Source organism: Mustelus asterias, chromosome 10 (genome assembly GCF_964213995.1).
Source record: "Mustelus asterias chromosome 10, sMusAst1.hap1.1, whole genome shotgun sequence".
In the NCBI taxonomy this organism is placed as follows: domain Eukaryota; kingdom Metazoa; phylum Chordata; class Chondrichthyes; order Carcharhiniformes; family Triakidae; genus Mustelus; species Mustelus asterias.
This window is the reverse complement of record NC_135810.1, coordinates 46,720,682-46,741,125: the sequence shown is the minus strand read 5'-3', so window position 1 is coordinate 46,741,125 and position 20,444 is coordinate 46,720,682.

The following is a 20,444-nucleotide window of genomic DNA, read 5'->3' as shown; positions in this document are numbered from 1 at the left end:
TTTTTATCTCCTTGCTACTTATGAGATTTAGCTGTGTGCAAATGTTCTTTCTTTCCTTAGAATCATAGAATCCCTACAATGCAGAAGGAAGCCATTTGGCCCATTGAGCCTGCACCGAAAATAACCCCTATCCCCGTAACCCCACGTATTTACCCTGCTAATCCCCTAATCTACACATCCTGGGACACTAAGGGACAATTTAGCATGACCAATCTACCTAACCCACACATCTTTGTATTAAGATGATTTGTAATAATTCTTGTTCACCGATTAAGGGAAAAACTGTACAAAGGCTCACAACCTCATCACTGCAGTCAGCTCCCAAGAAGGTTCTGGAACTGGCTAAGATCAAGTGTAGTATGGATCGCCTGCACTTGGTTGAGGTCATTAGGTTACGCTGAGGCTTCATATGTTTCATATGAAGCAATTTTTAAAAGCGGCATCTCGGCCTTTTGGCTAAGATGCAAATGAGCTCAAGTCTTGGAGGAGAATCCTCCCCCTTCTCCAATCAGCTTGACTCATGTAGATCAGGCCCAGGACAGGGTGGTTTTGGTCTCCTGTCCTGTCTTGTCAGCCTGGATCTGAAATGTCTCAACTTGTTGAGACTCTAAATTGGATTTGATTTGATTGAATTGGAAAAGTATAAAAAAAACCTGAGCTCACCAGGATGATCCCCCACCCTACTCCAAGATTGGTTCCCTGGATCATGTGATCCTTAGTCCATAAATAGATCCTTAAAGGGAACATCACAACATGATTATACTTCAAAAATATATAATTAGCTGCGAAGCACTTTGACATGTCTTGGTTTGAGGAAATACATTATATATGAATTAAATTTAGTCCTTTTTTCCTTTCCTGTTCTTCCAATGCAGTTAATATGCATGGAATGGGATATGAAGAAACAGGATTTGGACACTCAAGGAATAAGTGGAGATGCCGGAAAAGGTTCATATTATTATTGGCATGCAATCACCAAATGGAAACTGATTTTACGTTGGAGAGTTGTACAGATAATGTTTTTAAATGCATGCGCTTCATAATCAGATTATACATTGACCAAATACAGAGGCTAGCCTTCTAATATCGTAATATTGGGACTGGCATTTAAATATCGAGAAGGTCATTTCTGATATTATGAGATTACCGAGTTCAAAACAAAGGATGTTTTTTTCATTGCTAGCAATAGTGACTGTGATACAAAATAGAAGACTGAGGTTTACAGTGTTCTTTGGATGATAAAAAAATGCCAAATTTAATTTAAAGCTTTATTTTCTCAGAGCACAGAATCAACATGGACTTCAGACAAAGGTACAGAGAAAATGATACAGCTAATAGGTTAGATCTGCTTGATAAAGAGGATGCATTTAATGCTTGGTTCATGCTATTATTAATTACCTCATGTCAAAAAGGAAGAATTGAATATCTTTAATAAAAGCTTAATTCAGTTTAGAACGTAAAAGAATATGGAACAGTTAAAGGTACTTTAGTCCCTCAATCCAACACTTTCCAACATATTATGTACAATTACCATTGTCAAGGACTCATACACAAAATTTCATATCCCAAGGGAGCTATATAACCAGAAGTAAATCTTCTGGAATGTAAGAATGTTTGATATTTCCCTTTGACCTCCAGAAGTTAATCAAACAAAATTCTAGGATAAGACTCTAACATTATATTATACATAATTCATCTTGGCTTAATTTGTATTCCACTGATGATATTGCCTTAGGTCCCACAGGACGAGAATTATAGTGTTCCATGGTATATTTGATCAGTTAGATCTGTACTTGTCTTTATAACCTTCAATCCCTTTAACATTAAGACATTGTCAAGGTACTTTCCAAAGGAGTTAATCAATGTAGCATTAATTACTCCTCATGGAAGTTTGTTTCACAGATTGAAAACCTTTGAAGTTCCTCACAATTTTGTATTTCACTTCAAAGTTGTTCCCTGAATTTACACAGAGTGAGAGGTGAAGCAGGGAGATGATATTGTTAATTGGCAGGTTGCAAAATGAGGCATCAATTTGCTATCATCCATTTTGAGCACTCTCAAAAACTTCAGGTGCTGAAAATGGATATAGTATTCTAAATATCATTTTCCAATACTTTATAAAGAGTTAAAATAAATCAAGTTACCAATAGGATTTGAAACCCAGCGCCATAGTGTCCAGTTTTTCAGCACTATGGGTGCCATTTTGCATCCAAACAGTGTCTGTAAGGCACATGGGGAAATTTATGACTTCTTCAAGTTTGGCACTGGTTTACTGTTACTGAAGAAAGTTCATGAAGGATCCATATTCCAAGGGAACTGAATACATTTCTTTCTATCTTGCAAGCGGAGTGAACACACGGTTCCACAAGGATTGTATGCTGTCCCATGTTGAAAGGTGTATACAAGTTGGTTTGTAGATGATGCACATCAACTCTGAAATGTATCACAACTGGACTGAATTATATGCCACCACAAATAGTTTTGAGATGAAACATCCCGAGGCCTTGTTCATCATGGCTGGGGACTTCAATCAGGCCAAGCTCAAGAGCGTTCTATCACCAACACGTCTCCTGTTCCACCAGAGGCCCAAACATCCTGGATCACTGCTAAACAAATATCAAAAATACCTACCACTCTATCGTCTGCCCACACTTTGGCAAATCAGTGCTCCTGTTCCCGGCTTACAAGCAAAAGCTGAAACAGGAGAATCCGTCAAAGCAAGTCGTGTAATGTTGGCATGAGGAATCGGATGATCTCCTACGGGGCTGCCTATAGTCAGTAGACTGGTCAGTATTTAAAAACTCTGACCAGTCTGAACAAGTATGCCACCACAGTAACTGACTTCATTAGCAAGTGTGTAGAAAAAACTGTGTGCCAAAGAAGTAAATCCGCGTGTTTCCCAACCGGAAACCATGGATGAACAGGGATATCCACTGTTTGCTGAAGTCCAGGTCTGAGGTGTTCAAGTCAGGCTACCCTTACCTATACAAGAAAGCCAGATATGATCTTGGAAATCCATCAAAGATGCCAAAAATCAGTACTGGACCAGGCTAGCCACACACACTTCTGCCGACTATGGCAAGGTCTGCAAGACATAACAGGCTACAAGATGAAGGCAGGTAAAATCACCGGCTCCAATGCACCAGTCCCCAATGAGCTCAATGCATTCTATGCCTGTTTCAAGCAAAAGGTCAACGAGAGCACGCCCTGCATCACAAAAGCCTCAGACAAACCTATATACAAGGTCACTATTGCTGATGTCAGAGTAGCCTTCTCAAAAGTCAACCCACAGAGAGCAACTGGTCCAGACAAGCACTCAGGTCCTGCGTGGATCAGCTGGCAGGAGTATTCGTAGACATCTTCAGCCTCTCTTTACACCAATCTGAGGCCCCTACCTGCTTCAAGAAGACAACTATCATCCTGGTACCAAAGAAAAGCCAGGCAGCGAGCCTTATTGACTATTGTCCGGTGGTTCTGACATCCATCATTACGAAGTGCTTCGAAAGGTTACTCATGGCACGAATCAATTCCTGCTTCCCAGACTGCCTGGATCCACTACAGTTCGCCTATCTCTGCAACAGGTCCACAGCAGATGCCATTTCCCTGGCCTTACACTCAACCATGGAACACCTAGATAACAAACACATCTAAGTAAGACTCCTATTCATAGACTACAGCTCAGCCTTTAGCACCATTATTCCTATGAGACTCATCTCCAAATTTCATGGCCTGGGGCTCGGCTCCTCCCACTGCAATTGGATCCTGAACTTCCTAACCCACAGACTGCAGTCAGTAAGGATAGGTAACAACTCTTCCACGATCACCCTCAACACCAGTGCTCCATAAGACTATGTCCTCAGCCCCCTACTATTCTCCTTATCCACCTATGACTGTGTGGCCAAATTCCACTCCAACTCGATTTTCAAGTTTGCTGATGACACCACCGTTGTGGGTCGGATCTCAAACAATGACGAGACACAGTACAGGAAATAGATAAAGAATCTGGTGAACGGGTGCGACGGCAATAATCTCTCCCTCAATGTCAACAAAACAAAGGAGCCAGTCATTGACTTCAGGAAGCATAGTGAAGGGCATGCCCCTGTCTACTTCGATGGGGACGAAGTAGAAATGGTTGAAAGCTTCAAGTTTTTAGGTGTCCAGATCACCAACAACCTGTCCTGGCCCCCCATGTGGACACCATAGTTAAGAAAGCCCACCAATGCCTCTACTTTCTCAGGAGACTAAGGAAATTTGGCATGTCAGCTACAACTCTCACTAACTTCTACTGATGCACCATAGAAAGCGTTCTTTCCGGTTGTATCACAGCTTGGTATGTCTCTTGCTCTGTCCAAGATCACAAGAAACTACAAAGGGTCGTGAATGAAGCCCAGTCCATCACTCAAACCAGCCTCCCATCCATTGACTCTGCCTGCACTTCCCTCTGCCTCAGAAAAGCAGCCAGCATAATCAAGGACCTCATGCACCCCGGACATATTCTCTTCCACCTTCTTCCATTGGGAAAAAGATACAAAGTCTGAGATTGAGTGCCAACCGACTCAAAAACAGCTTCTTTCTTGCTGCCATCGGACTTTTGAATGGACCTGCCTCACATTAAGTCGATCTTTCTCTTCATCCTCACTATGATTGTAACACTACATTCTGCACTCTTTCCTTTCCTTCCCCATGTATAGTATGCTTTGTCTGTATAGCGCAAGAAACAATACTTTTCACTGTATGCTAATACATATGACAATAATAAATCAAATCAAATCAAAGAGATCCACTCCCACAATGACCATCTGATGTGCGCTAATATTCAGATGATTTCACTCCGCAGCACTCTTGCCGCACCACCTACGTTTGAGCCACCAGGACAAACCAGAGGGTTACAGAGTTGACCTGCTGACCATGTGGTTCATGAATCTACAGATGGGGACACAAGCAGTGCAACGGGCCGGGAAACTCAAGCAGAGGCCATGTAGCGGGCTTCCTGCCGGGTGCCACAGCCCCGTGAGTCTCTGGCCGCTGGATTTCCAGCACCGTCAGCTCCGCACCAGAAATCAGCGCTGAACTGTATAATGATGTAAATCATGATTTAAATGTAATTAGCGGGCCTGAGACTGAAGTCATCCAGACCCGCTAGCTTCTCACCCCCACGCCCCCACCCCCCGACGATGGAGGGTTTCACCCCAGCGGGGTTTACAATAGCTCCCCACTTGCAGGGAGCTAACGGCCTGACCCCGCTTGAGTGAAGGTGGGCCATTGAGGCCTCCCAGGAGGTCGGGGGTAAGGGTGGTACCCCCTGGGCATTGCTAGCCTGGCAATGCCAGCCTGGCCCATTGCACTGCCCAAAGGGCTAAGTGGCAATGCCCAGAGGGCATCTTGGCACTGCCCGAGCATTGGGCAGTGCCATGGGAGGGTTCAGTACATGGGTGGGACCTATAGGGGGTGGGTCCTCTGGGGGTGATTGGTTGGGGTGGGGGGGGGGGGGGGGGGTTCCACTGCCACTCTGCACTTTGGATCAGTGACAGAGGGAGGGAGGCCAGCAATCAGGACTGGCCTTCGGGGTGGGGTGGGGTGGGGGGGTCGGGACTGCCGGTGACTGTGGGGGGGATTGGGAGATCGGGACTTCCGGGGGAGTGGGGGGAAATTGGGGCAGGCGTGGGGGGGGGTCAAGGCTGGCCTGGAAATGTCTGGGGGGCCAGCGATCGGGTGGTGAGGTGGGTCGCACAGCCAGCAATGGAGGGTTGCTGTGTTGGCCAGCAATCGGGCTGACCAGCTTTCAGGAGGCTGACAGTGTGGGGTTACTGCGCCAGCACCGTTCTCCACTATGAAAGATCGGCGCATATGCAGTGGCCCGCTCAGCGCTATGCTGCTGGCCTCCCACGCGGGAATAGGCCCCACCCACTGATTTTTTGCGAGATTCACGCTAGTGCACTCTGCAGTGCACAGAGTGTGGGAGAATCATTTTGAAACTCCCACTGAAAAAATGAACGGGATTTACTCCAGTTTTTACATGAATTCAACACTTAGAAAGTTTTGGGGAGAATCCCACCCCATACATACAATGGAAGTCATACAGTGAGATTAATTTAATCTTGCAGAAAGTTGGCATGTTTCAACAATGTTTATATTGCCTCAGCACTCTGGAGGAGCCCTGCAGCAGTTGGTAAAGTGTATACCAAGATTTATTATGGTCTGCTGAATGTTCTACAACATCTCCATTTTGAAGGGGCAGCTATATGGTGACAAGCTGAGAAGGAGCAGGACATGAACAGGCAAACAATGTTGCATTGTTATTATCACATATCGGCACCAATCACTCATAAAGGATTGGGTAAACAGATTATGGGCTCATTTATTTTAGATTAGGTACAATGGAACAGCTATACAAAAGTAGAAAGCTTGAAGACATCAGCAGCAGAACAGTCTGGGCTGTGCTCTGCTCTGAAAAAAAGTTATACTAAAATTGGATCACATGACACACTTACCTTCTAGTGATGTCTTGCTGCAATCTCTTAAAGGTATATTAAACCAATGACACAGTCTCTTTCTGGTCAGATTGTTGTGATCGACTCATTTGTCTGTGGTTCCAGCGAACTCAAATCCAATTCCTCATTCACAAACAGTTCCACACCATACTATCCCTCTGTTCCTAACTTTACAACATCATCTTGGCCACAATATTAAAACAAAGCCACCCCAAAACAAGCATTCCAAATCAAATTTATAAATTAAACCATGTCACATTGCATACTGAAGCCAATCCTTGTGCATTGTTTTTGTGTCCGTCTTGCAGCTACCTTTGCCTGCCCTCATACATATGCAGAGCAATTCCAGTGGCTGCAGACTGGCTGCTGACCTTCGGTGGAGGAGAACACAGGGTTATCTTGCAAGACAACAGAGAGCAGCAGTGGCCTTAGAAAGTCAGAGGTCAGATTGCACCACCTTGGCATGAGTGAGAGCAGCCTGGACTGGCTGGCTGATGGGCAACAGCGAAGATGCTGACATGCTGAGAATAGTGAGAAGACAGCATCCACTGCCATTCCCCCTGTGCAATTCTAGCAATCTGTTCGCAGACAAATTGATGGACTACTATGATGCCCTGCAAACCCCTTTGAACACTGGTATCTATCGCTATGGTGCCAACACTTTGAGCTTGCATGATTTCAGTTGGTGCTTCCACAATGACACCCAGTTATGTGACCTCTGCTTGTCCTGCAATTGTATCTGAGACACCAGTCATCAGACATTCCATCAATGATAGACCTGCCAAGTGTTCTCATGAATTTGGCCACCAATTTAACACTGAAGTGGAAGAGCTTCAAGATTTGTACAAATCTTGCACCAAGTTGGTAAATGACTCCTTCCCAATAAATGCAGGTTTTCTGACAGACCTGCTAATGTACCAAGAACCTCAGTGCGCACCAGCCTTCTTCTGAAGTCTTCTCCTGAGTCCTTTGCAGCAGAATTCATCTGCGACCTTAGCTTCTGATGAGCCAGTACCTTAGGCATAATTTTCCCCTGACCTGGCTTTATGCCCAGTATCTCATGAGGTTCAGAGACTGCCCTTAGGCTATCCTCTGTATTATGCACAGTATCTGAAGTGGTGTGGTGTGACAAGTGACAGTGTTTCTTCTTCATCACTGCCTTCTTGCCTTTTCGTCGCTTTCAATTCCACCACTGCCTGGTCAGGTGGTAGTTCAAGGGTGAATGAAAACAGAGAGGTAAAAAGGTAGGGTTGCAGGGTATGTGGAAAAGCAAGAGTTTCATGCTTACTCCATCTGCAGCTTGTAACCTGGGGGGAATTGTGGTTTGAGGCTGGGATGTGTAAAGGAGGATGTGATACTGTCAACTTCTATTGTTTCAACTATGCCACTGACCAGGCCCCAGACATAACTGCTCCAAGAATGGTGAACATGAGCCTGGGTTTTCATGGTGTTGTGAAGATTCTGCAACAGAGCCAAAATGGTGGATGGTCCTTATCCAGTTCCCACATATAACAGAAACCATTTTTGCCAGTAGGGTAATGAAGGCAGGAAATGACTCTCATGTGTAGGAAATGCAAAATCAGCGGGACCATTTGAACTCCATACTGAGTTCAAACAGACCCCTGTTTCACTGTAGCAAGGGTCTTATCCCACAATGTGGGAGCTCTGAATCTTTAGGATAGTCATAAATGCTCATGAAGAGCAGATAAGGTATGGAGAACTGTTAACTTTTAAGCTGATAAGTTATTTAATGGGCTGTCCTTTAAAAATTGTTTTTAAAAAACTGCCTGTGCATGAGAGTTGAAAACAATCTGTTCTAGAAGTTTAAATAGCTGTTTGTTGATATAAGCCGAAGTGCTTCATTTATAGCAGTATTAATTCTTGGTTACTTCCACAACCTACTATTATCATATTGGAGGGTTTTTAAGTTCACAGTTTGATTGACAGCTCAAATATATTATTAAAAGATTTGCTGTCTTTGATATAGGACTATAACTACAAGTCTGTTTGTTTTGATAAGAGATTAAGTACCTGAGGGGAATTAAATGCTTTAAGTGGGCTTTCATGACCTGGAGTGTTTTTGTGTGTGGAAGTGTGTAATCTTTAGAAATTTATTTTGTCATCTCAGCATGGCTCCAGGGGCCTGCCCCTGGTGGATACTGGGTGAGTCGGCTTGGAGGGTGTAAGGGAAAAGGGTGTGGGTGGCAAATCAGGAGTTGGCACTAAATTGCCACAGGGGCTACAAGGAGCCATTAGGGAGGGCAGTTGACATGCAGGCTACGAGGGACCATTAAGGGTGGTTGAGGGCATGGTTTGGTAGATTTGGTATGCATAGGCAAAGAGTGTTTGGGGTTGATAGTGTAGGAGTTGAGCCTTAGAGAGCCTAATGTTTAAGGAAACAACTGGGACAAAGTCTGAGAAAACCAAGGTGGGCCTTTTAAAGTGCCACTTTGGTACATGGCAGCCCTGTCTCTGAATCACGCCTGGGGGACAGGTGGGGGAGAGTGAGGTGGTGGTGTCAGGCACAACCTCATCAGCCCCCCCACCCCCACCAACCTCCTTCAACATCAAATATCTCATCATTGGGGGCACTTTCTCACAAGGCAGGTGCAGCTAGCTGGGAAATTTACTGACACCCATTTCTTGACATGGAAATGCAAATCCAAGCTACCATCTCTCTTTTGGTGTGGTGATCATATTCAGCCATGTCTGACTTTCCCCTGTTAGTTACTGGTACTGCCCAGTGTGTGCCACCTTGTCCGACATGAGAGAGGGGAGCAGATTAATGAGTATGATGTGATGTGTTTGGGTGATGTGGTTGTCATGGTTGAATGGCTGGAATTGTATGCAAACTGTGAGATGTACAGGTGAAGCTTGCAATAGTGCTCAGTGTGTAAGGATGAGGTAAAGCTGTAAATCTGATGTCTCAGTTGTGATTGATGGAGACTGGTGATGTGTGAGTGATGGAGATGTGGTACATTGAGCACTATGTGAAGCTATGGGTACACTTGGTGTAATTTAATGTTTGAAGATGAATTTACCTTGATGATTTATGTGAGATTTTTGAACTGCTTGTGATGCTGCTTCCTGATCTTCAGGGCTACATTGTTGGCATTGATCAATGTGACTACCTGCTCCTTTGCCTGGAAGGCCCCCTGTTCTCCTATGTATAGAGCACCTTTCTCATCCTGTTCATCTCTTCCATCAAGGTGTTCAGCGCAGCATCAGAGAACTTTGGAGCACTCTCGCTGCTCTGCACTGCTTAATTCAGTATACTTCTTACCTACACGCTCTTTTGCAACCAGTTCCATTGCCTGCTCTGACCCGCCTGCACCTCCCCTTTAGATAGAGCAAGCTAACTTTAAGTGGTGCTAACATATACCTGAGCCTCCTTTCCGGTCAATCATTTATTGCTGGCTGCACATAGCTATCAGGAAGCATGAAGTTGGCACGCTGTGTGAACTGGAAACAATGGGCAGAATTAACTACATATTGTGATCATGGAGGCTGTCAAGCCCTGTCCAATTTCATGGCCTTTGTGTCTGGTTATCTTTATTTATTTATGTATTTATTTCTCTCCACCCTCCTTGGTGTCTCTGTGTTTATCAAAAAACTTCAATTCATGCAATGAGAACTATTTTCAAAGCTCGAGCAGTGAAAAGTAGGTAAGGCAGAGGTTTTTTCAGCTGTCGTTTGATATTTTGCATAGTGCTCGCACACTTAATTTTTTAAAAGGTAAACATAAAATGGACAGCCCATCAAAATTCTAATTTTATGCTGCAGTATAAATTATGCTATCATGCAAGATATTATGATCGAAATTCTGTGCACAGTCATGCTGTCTCTGCACCTCTGACTACACTGAGGGAGTGCTGTGAAACTTTGGCTCAAATCCAGCTCATAGAAACATTAAGCTACTAATAAGAACTAACTGATACAGATGAGTATTTAGGTTTCTCAGGACGCTGCCTCTTGAAAGCATAAAATGTGGATACTGTGACATTGAATCCAGAGCTCTGATCATACCAGATGGTCTGGGGGTCTCTTGACTTCTGCAGAACATGGAGTGAATCTCTAGCTTACAGAAAATAGATGAGTATTCATGGCTTGATGACCCTGGAAAATACTCGCTGTTGGATCAGGGAAAACATATACAAACTGCAGGAAGACAGGGGAAATAAACGCTTGCTTGAAAGGGCCGTGGGAATAGATTCAAGAGTAACATTTGAAGGGGAATTGGGTAAATTTGGTAAGCAGGAAAGAAGTACAGGACTATGGCAAAAAGAATTGGGAAGTGGGACTAATTCAATTTATATCGAAACATAGAAAATAGTAATAGGAGTTGGCATTTGGCTCTTTGAGCCTGCTCTGTCATTTAATATTATTATGGGTGAACCTCTATCTCAACACCATACTCCCATGGTCTCCCCATAGCCCTGGACAAGCGCAAAAGGCTGAATACCCTGTGCTGTATAATTTTATGATATGCTCACTGAAGAATTTTTAAAGACAACTTGACTTTTAAACTGTGCAAATAAACCATTATTTGGACAGTCAGAAATGAACCTGAGCTGATCTAATTGAACTCGAGTTCTTATATTAAGACGGTGATGACTACAATTGAAAAGTACTTGATTGGCTCTGAACTGTTCTGCGATGTCCTGAGGTCGAGTAAGGCATCATTAAAAGCAGAATTTTTTTTTGTTCTTATTCTTCTTATGTCTGGTGTGACAGCTGGAGAGGTAATATTTATTTTCCAATCACTACTTTGTTCACACCAGCTGGTGATGTGACAATTTCATTGACTCAATAAAAACGATTACCTTAAAAGAGCCTTCAGCATTGTGGAGAAATAAAGAAGTTGCTCAGATCTTGAGTGTTAACTTACAGTTGAAAGCCAGGGGCCACAAGCCATGACAGGGTAACTAGAAACTGGACAGATGAATCAGAACTGATATTTGATTGCCTGCCCACACCTTTAAATAAATGTGAGCATATGAATAGAGACCAAGCAGTGTATAATGAACATGGCTGATATTTGTAATGAATGCACACTAATCTATGACCCCTCACATTTATCTAATTCAATGGTACTGCTGGTTATTCAGGCACACATGAGGATGGCCTCAACCGGGATCTTGGGTTCATGTCACACTATCTGTAACCCCGACGACTTGCCTGGCCTTGCAAAATCTCACTAACTGTCCTGACTGGAGACAATACGCATCTCTTTAACTTGTGCTTAACCCTCTCTCCATTCGCATTGTCTGTATCTTTAAGACTTGATTACCTGTAAAGACTCGCATTCCAACCATTATTTTGTAAATTGAGTTTGTGTCTTTATATGCCCTGTTTGTGAACAGAACTCCCACTCACCTGATGAAGGAGCAGCGCTCCGAAAGCTAGTGGCTTGTGCTACCAAACAAACCTGTTGGATTTTAACCTGGTGTTGTGAGACTTCTTACTGTGCTTACCTCAGTCCAACACCGGCATCTCCACATCATATTCAGGAGCATCCATACATATTGAAATATCTGATTGTACATCCTGGGTTTTGAACCAGTGAAATGTGAGGGAAGATTTTGTACCATAATACTTGGAAAATCCTCAAATATATAAAGCAGCTTTGAAAGCTGTGTGTTGCTAAGAGGTGGGCTGTTAATTATCCTGACAATGCAGAGGTGGGGATAATGGCTGCCCAAGGCTCTGCTTGAAATGTTAAATTCCAGTGTCCTGACCTCTGAAAAAGCACAGGAATGGAAGCTTTGATCAGAGAGCCTGCCTCTTGGAATAACACATTTTTAAAAAATTTAATTCCTGCTTAACGTTGAATCGCATAGGAGTGAAGTTATTGCTTTACAATGAGTGGAAGCATCCCACCCAAAATGCCTGCTGCATTGACCCCCACCTCTGCCTTTTCAAGACATCAAATAAGGCATTTATTGGCCAATTCGTGGTCACCTGGTGGGAAGCCAACCAACAGCTTAGAAGGGTGAGCAATGCACCCACTTGGGGCTCCAGGGCAGGACAACTCTGGACAGAAGGGTCAGGCTGTCAACCAGGCATCTGTCACAGCCACCCATTTGAAAGCAATGTTCCATGGGTTGGTGGCAGAGGAGGGCTCCCAGCCAAACAAAATGGCCGGAATCTTACTGCTCTACCTGCCATGGGAATCGGAGCGGGCGAGGGGCAGAGCATGGGAAGGTCCATTGACCTCGGGTGGGATTTTATGGTTTTGGGACAAGCAAAATCGTAAAATCCCGCCCAATCAATGTGGAGAGAGGTGGCAGTGGTAGTACTGAGCAGCCAAGGGTCGCCGTGCAGGAATCTGGTCCACAGAATACTCCTGGCACCAGGGATATTGGCATCATGACTGCTGCTAGGATATTGTGCACACATCTGTGTTATCCTTTTCCTGCAGTCACAGACAAGCTGCATATTGATTGATGGAATGGAAGCCTTTTCTGTTGACAAATGGCTGCCCAGATGGTGATTTAATTGCCACACGTGTACAATCTATTACCCCTTGTATTTTTGGAATCCTTTAACGTTAGCAAAGCTTCTGGCTCTGTTTGCCTGATTAGAGTTGTTATCGTAAATGAAATAAACTCATGGGAACAGCTGAACATTTTATTTGTAAAAGCCTTGATGTAATATTGGGCCACTGGCTTTGTGCATCCCACAAAGGTCTCCAGATGATGCCTGGAAGGACCCTGAGGTGAAAAGAATTTAGGGCCACTGTGACCTTCAATGCCAGAGGCATAGGGTGTCCATCAACACTATTTGGGGCAATCTCCCTAGCCAACATGTGACAGAGTGACTGCTTCCCTGGAGAGATGCAGTCTTCTCAGGCACTGGCATTCTGACATTTTGGGGTTTGTCATCCTCAGTATACTCTATTGGCAGGTTAGTGCCAGATCCTTTAATAATCATTTCAAACCTTCTCTGGGAGAAATGGTCAGGGAAGGGTGCCAAAGGACAGGTATAAAGTGAATTTACCGCACCCTGTATTGGATCCTAGGAATGATATCCCAATGACAATTGTACATTCCGGAGGAGGATCAGGAGAGGGAGGAGGGAAGCTGGAATTGGCAAGGCTCCCCTCCGCAGACTCATGCTCAGCAGCAGATTCTACAGCTTCATGGAGCACAGGACACAGCTGTCCTTGCCTTGCCCAGTTTCACTTCTCCCTCTCCTGCTCCTCTCCTCACTGGAGGAGCAGTCCACTGCTTAGTGATAGCCAGTCCTTCAAGAAGAATGCATTTAACTTAAAACGGCTAAGATTACAGACCAAGTGACTGAACTGCAAAGACAGTTTGTAAATGGACAACCTTGAAAAATGGACAATTTTCATATCCCAGGAACCAAGGAGACTTTTAACTGAACTTTTATAAATAGGCTAGGAATGGAAATGAAATTATTGAAACAGAGATACAGACATGATAGATTGACTTCATGAATATATTAACCAAGAGATAGCTGATGTAATCAAACCACACATTGGTATGTGTTTCAATTAAATGACTGTCTTAACCATGGAACTGGTGTAGTTAAGTTGCAAATAGCACTAGGTCAAAACCCACATCTTTTGGAAACAGTAATTCCAAAACTGCTTCAAAAGGGTCAAACATTTTTGATAAACCCAGAATATTTCCCATCAAAACATCTTTATATGTTGATGGACTATTTACAAATCCAGGATGTGGAATTAGTGCAATTGGTTCCAAGCTTTAGTGAGGTTGGAATATTACCAAGCTTTCTAGTTTTACTGCACCATGATGATGCTTTGTTTCCTCTAGGATGGACTTGAGAATTTTACTTGAAACAATTGATTAAGAATGATTTACAAAGACCTCAGGGTAAGCACATGGTGTTCAGGTCACAGAATGTTCTGTACCTAACTCTCTTGAAGCCTTTTGGTCAACCAACCCTTGATGAGACAATTACATTATTAATATTATCATGGTCTCATCAGTACATTCATGAACCCATTATTCTATCTATCAGTACTCCATCCCCCCCCCCCCCCCCCCCCCCGACCCAGTATAATTTCAAACTGTTACATTTTTGTTCAACCATTTAAATTCCATTTCCAGCTTCTGTAAACCTCCTTTACTGTTTAAAGTTTCTATCCAGCGCCAACCTTTCCCCCCAATCATAGAGTCCCTAGTGCAGAAGGAGGCCATTTAGTCCATCGAGCCTGCACCAACAACAATCCTACCCAGGCCCTATTCCCATAACACCACGTATTTATTCCACTCATCTTCCTAACACTAAGGGGAAATTGATCATGGCCAATCAGCCTAATCTGCACATCTTTGGACTGCGGGAGGAAACCAGAGCACCTGGAGGAAACCCACGCAGATACGGGGAGAAAGTGCAAACTCCACATAGATAGTCACCTGAGGCCGGAATTGAACCCTGGATCCCTGGCGCTGTGAGGCAGCAGTGCAAACCATTGTGCCACCGTGCCGGCTGTCCAAGTCACTCATGAAAGACTTCAATTTCGGCTCTCGTGAAGACCATAGTGGATGTATGCGTTTCCTTGTCTTCTCCTTATAAGGTAAACATATTGATGGAGTCAGATTGCAGCTTCTGACGACTGCTGATCCCAGGGCTGTGATCTTTGTGCCAACTTGACTATATAGATTGTGAAAGCCATTCAATGAAAGACTGATTCAAGAGAGAAAACTTTAGAACATGATGATCACACCTCCATGAATAGTGTGAGAACAAACTAACATATCCTCTGGCATCTTCTGTTTCCTCTTTGCACAAAGGAGAAAGCCCCAAAAAAATGAAGCAAAGGTTTTCACTGCTGTTTCAGTCACTGCTGCACGGATGATGAAAGTCTGCAGTACCTGAGATTTGAATATCTCTGGTAGAAAAAGATGAAAATCCTGTAGACATGGCAGGAATTGAAGAAAAGATTACTTCCCTATTATTTTGGATACTCGTTGCACTTTCTGTAGGTACTGGTGACTTTTGCACAATTGTTTCAGTGTGCAGGCAATGGGATTTTGGTGTCAGCATAAGAAGGTCAGGCTACACCATTTTCAATGACGGAAAGAACTTCAGACTTGGATCCCGAAAAAATTCCTGTGTGGGACTCTTCGGCCCTTGAAGTTCTGGTGTTTCTGAGTTTTAACATGTAAACTCACTGTCATTCTTGAACTCTTTCTTCCAGAGCTCTCATCACCATCCTTGCTGCAGATGCTCTCGATGTGTTGGAAATGCTGAGGAAGAGGTAATGGCTGTTCAGTAGCAGCTGTCAACATTGTGCAAGTCTCACAGTCCCCTCACTGTAGTACTTTTCCGTTTTGACCTTTGTCGCTGAAAGGTCAATCTGTTCACCGGTCGTCATTCATGGATCATCGGTCTGAGGCCTTAGTTTGCTGAACTATGACCTCCATATTTTGTGCTGCTGCTGAGCTTTGGTGAGGTTTGACTATCACCATGCTTTCTCGTCTTCCCATATATTGATGATGTGTTGCTTCTCCTATGACAGCCCTCAGATAGTTGGTATAGTTTGACTTGAAACAATTTATTAGGAACTATTTACAACGACGTTGGGGTAAGCACGTGGTATCCAAGACACAGACTATTCTACACCTTGAAGCTTCTTGTCCATCTGACTCCTTATTTTAAAAACCCATCTGACAACCTCTAGTGCATATACAATTGATGTGCGGAAGTGTACGAAGGTTGGATGGTGTACGACTTGTCCAATTCCATACTGAAGAACCTGCAGTCATGTGGATTTTTAGTAAGCTTCCATTTTTATTCTCACACAAGCCTGGGCCTCAATCAACTTGCAGGTCGATTTCCCCTTCTCTTTTTCTTTCTTTGTCTTATTCAACACTTCAATGCTAATTAATGTCACAATTACATCATTAATATCGTCATAGTCTGGTTAACATTGGGCGGCACAGTGGCACAATGGTTAGCACTGCTGCCTCACAGCACCAAGGACCCAGGTTTGATTCCAGTTTCGTGTGACTGTCTGTGCGCAGTCTGCACATTCTCCCCGTGTCTGCATGGGTTTCCTCTGGGTGCTTTGATTTCTTCTCCCAGTCCAAAGATGTGCAGATTAGGTCGATTGGTCTTGCTAATTTGCCCCTTTGTGTTTCAAGATGTGTGGGTTAGATGTTGTAAATGTGTGGGGATAGGGTGGAGGAGACGACCTGCGTAAGATACTCTGTTAGAGAGTCAGTGCAGACTTGATGGACTGAATGGCCTCTTTCTGTACTGTAGGGATTTTACAAATCTAATTCATTACTCTATAGTTATGGTCAAAAGGAAGGAGGAATTTGCACCAATCATTCTCAGGGGTGTGATTTCTGTACTCTAAGAATCTTCTATTTAAAGACAAGGCAGCAACTTGCAAGGATCAGTGCAGGTGGGATTGATCATCTGTGTAGATGGGAACATACATCCTCGAGTGAGAATCTGGGTGAGGATTGTTTGATATTAAGAAGGAGAAAAGGGAATAATTCTTGTTGGCATTGTTTGAATTTACAGTAGACTGATATTTGTATGCTATTCATGAAACAATAAACAGTTAAAATGAATATTGAGTTGTGAGACTTGCCCATTTTGTTCCATCCAAATTGGTTCAGGCTGGATTTAAAGTGTAAGATCAAGGTGTGGATCAACCTACACCACCAACTGCCATGGTTTGTGGCTCATCCCATGAGACAAAAATCGGTGACCACCTCCCTGTAGAGTCTCAGTCTGTGTTGACATTGTCGTTCGGAAAACAGGTGACAGTCCAGCTATGTATATTAGAGTCTCTCCCAGCAGCAGGCTCTTCATCAGAAGGGAGGCAGATGTTGTATCCCTCTGTGCCCTCCTCTGCCATGCCCCCTAGGAGCCTTCTTGCTGATGCTGACATTTCAGAAGTGTCCCGCTGATGCCTGGTCCCTGCTCCCTCTGAGCTGCTCTTATTCATGATGGGGTGCATGGGGTAGACCAAAAGACTGTGTGGATTAGGCCCATGGTGGACTATCTCCTAGTTCTGCCTGTTCTGTCCAGCTGACCAACCCCCCACTGCTTCCAGCCAGAACTTTTCCTTGTCTATTCCATTGGAAACAAGTATCAGTGCCTCTCTGTGACTCTTGTAGCATGTCCCCTCAACTCTTGCACCTTTACCCACCTACTGTAATCATCTAACAACATCTTCTGCAGACTTTGTTTCCATGGGCCTTTGCAACACATGCTGTAAAATCCAATGTAAATTCCCATTTTAAACACCTGATTTGATGTCCTACCATCACGTTGTTAAATGTGGACCCCCATGGTTCCCGCCACTGTTACCATCAGGAACCGACATCACAGTTCCGGAATTTTTGCTGAACATGTCCTGATTGAATTTTATGCTCCCTCCTCATCTGACCTCTTTCTTAATCGGCTGCTGAAATTCCAGCCAGATTGTCAATGTCACAGCTCACTGGTATCTCCACAGTTATCCCTCATGGCTCACTGACCAATACTCAAGATGAATTGAAACAGCACTTTGTACAACTTTTATCATGGCATCATCTGTTTCATTCTCAACTCATAGTTACACTGTTAAGCCAACTGAATCATATTCAACAATGCCATTTAGCATTCCTTCAGCGTGAGTTGACTGTAAAGCTAAGGAGTCATAGAAAGTCATGCAAAGTAAACAAAGAAGGAAATGATTCTGATGTGCAATAAATAGAGAGCTGAATGAGAAAAACAAATAATAGCTGTTATATCACAAGAAAACAAAATGCAATATACTATATAGAGCAAATTAATAAAAATATAAGGTTGCAAATGGACAGAAAAGATCTATTTAAAATAATCAAAAGTGATGAATAAAATATAGACTAGATTCTAACAATTAAGCTATGTTAAGTACCGGTTATCCTTTTTTCTAATACATTTTCCCAATTTGTACTGAATTCCGTTCTGTATTTTGCAACCTTTGTGGAGTACAACTGTTACATCTCTTCTTTATACCAGCACGGTGGCACAGTGATAAGCACTGCTGCCTCACAGCGCCAGGGACCCGAGTTCAATTCCAGCCTCGGGTCACTGTCTGTGTGGAGTTCGCACTTTCTCCCTGTGTCTGCGTGGGCTTCCTCTGGGTGTCCCGGTTTCCTTCCACAGTCCAAAGATGTGCTGGTTAGGTAAATTGGCCATGCCAAATTCTCCCTCAGTATAACCGAACAGGTGGCGACTCAGAGATTTTCACAGCAACCTCATTCAGTGTGAATGCAAGCCTACCTGTGACTATCATAGAATCATAGAATCCCTACAGTGCAGAAGGAGGCCATTCGGCCCATCGAGTCTGCACCGATCACAATCCCACCCAGGCCCTACCCCCACATATTTTACGCGCTAATCCCTCTAACCTACGCATCTCAGGAATCTAAGGGGCAATTTTTAACCTGGCCAATCAACCTAACCCGCACATCTTTGGACTGTGGGAGGAAACCGGAGCACCTGGAGGGAACCCACGCAGACACGAGGAGAATGTGCAAACTCCACACAGACAGTGACCCGAGCCGGGAATCGAACCCGGGACCCTGGAGCTGTGAAGCAGCAGTGCTAACCACTGTGCTACCGTGCCGCCCTCACTAATAGAGAAACTTTAAACTTTTAATGCCCCAATGTTCTCAGTAATGGTAATTGTCACCTTCTAACTCCTGATAGCAAGGACCTCAGTCATTTAAATGATTTGAAGTTAAATCTTTCAGGTAAATCTTCCATGAAATTATTCATGATGAGTCCTGTAATGGTCGCTGCAAGTGACTGAGGGGGGATTTTGTGCCCACGTTCGCCATGAGTGCAAAGAGTGAAGCGAGAGCAAAATCCGGCGAGAATTGGGGAACGAGATTCTCACTGGCGAGATCTCATTTCCCAATTTCCCCAACCCTCACCAGTGAGGTAACGAGTATGGATGGGAACCTCATTTCCATACATTTTAATAAAATTCCATTTAATTAAAGGGCTTCCCAGCCACATATTTCCCCCTCACTGAATATTCCTACCTCACCAACGTGATGTTAATCTAGTTCCTGAGGTGACGTCAGGGTTCAAAAGTGATGCAGGGCAAGTGGAAGCAGCTGTTTGGCTGAGTACGGTCAGGTAAGCATTTACTACTTTTATTGCTTATAGTTTATACTGTAATAATGAGGAACATAGAAGAAGGGCCCTAGAGTAATTGATATTATTTAATTTTAAATATCTTCTGAAAGGTTTAATTTAAAGGGGTAAGTCATTATAGGAGAGCTCAAAGCCACGGCGTGCTCCTCCTGCTCTATATAGGAAACCAGGAACTTTTCCTGTGCCTGGGGCCAGCATGTGTGCAGGAAATGCCTCCAGCTGCAGCCCCTGAAAGCCTGGGTGTTAAAACTGGAGCAGCTGCGAGGAGGGAAGTATCAGGGATAGCATATATAGAGAGATGGTTACACCAACAGACAAAGACTCGGTGGGCAGGAAGGGAATGGGTAACCACCAGGCAGAGGAAAAGGAGCAGACAGGCAGTGCAGGAATACCCTGTGGCCATTCCCTCGCTTTGAATACTGTTGGGGGAAATGCAGACGGGAGATGACCACAGCAGCTGCAAGCAACTTCAAAGCAGCTAAATACTTTTCAGTTCCTTCTTTATGCAAACATTGCAGTTAGCAACAATCACCCCCCACCCCCACCCCATCACATCACAATCTTGCACACCTAATTGCTCACCTTCCTGCTAAACAGCTGCTAATTAGCCATCAGACACTTGATTCACCATCCTGAGATAGAGGGAGCGGAAGCAAGTGGACCACTCACTTTCTGTTCACTCTCCTTCATCCCTTGCCAGCAACCATCAAATCCAGCCTGTTTTTCAGCAAAACCTTCTAACTGTTTCCTTAAGCATGCTGTCTTTTGGTTTTCTTCCTTTATTCTAATCTCCCACTTTTCATGACACTCTGTCTG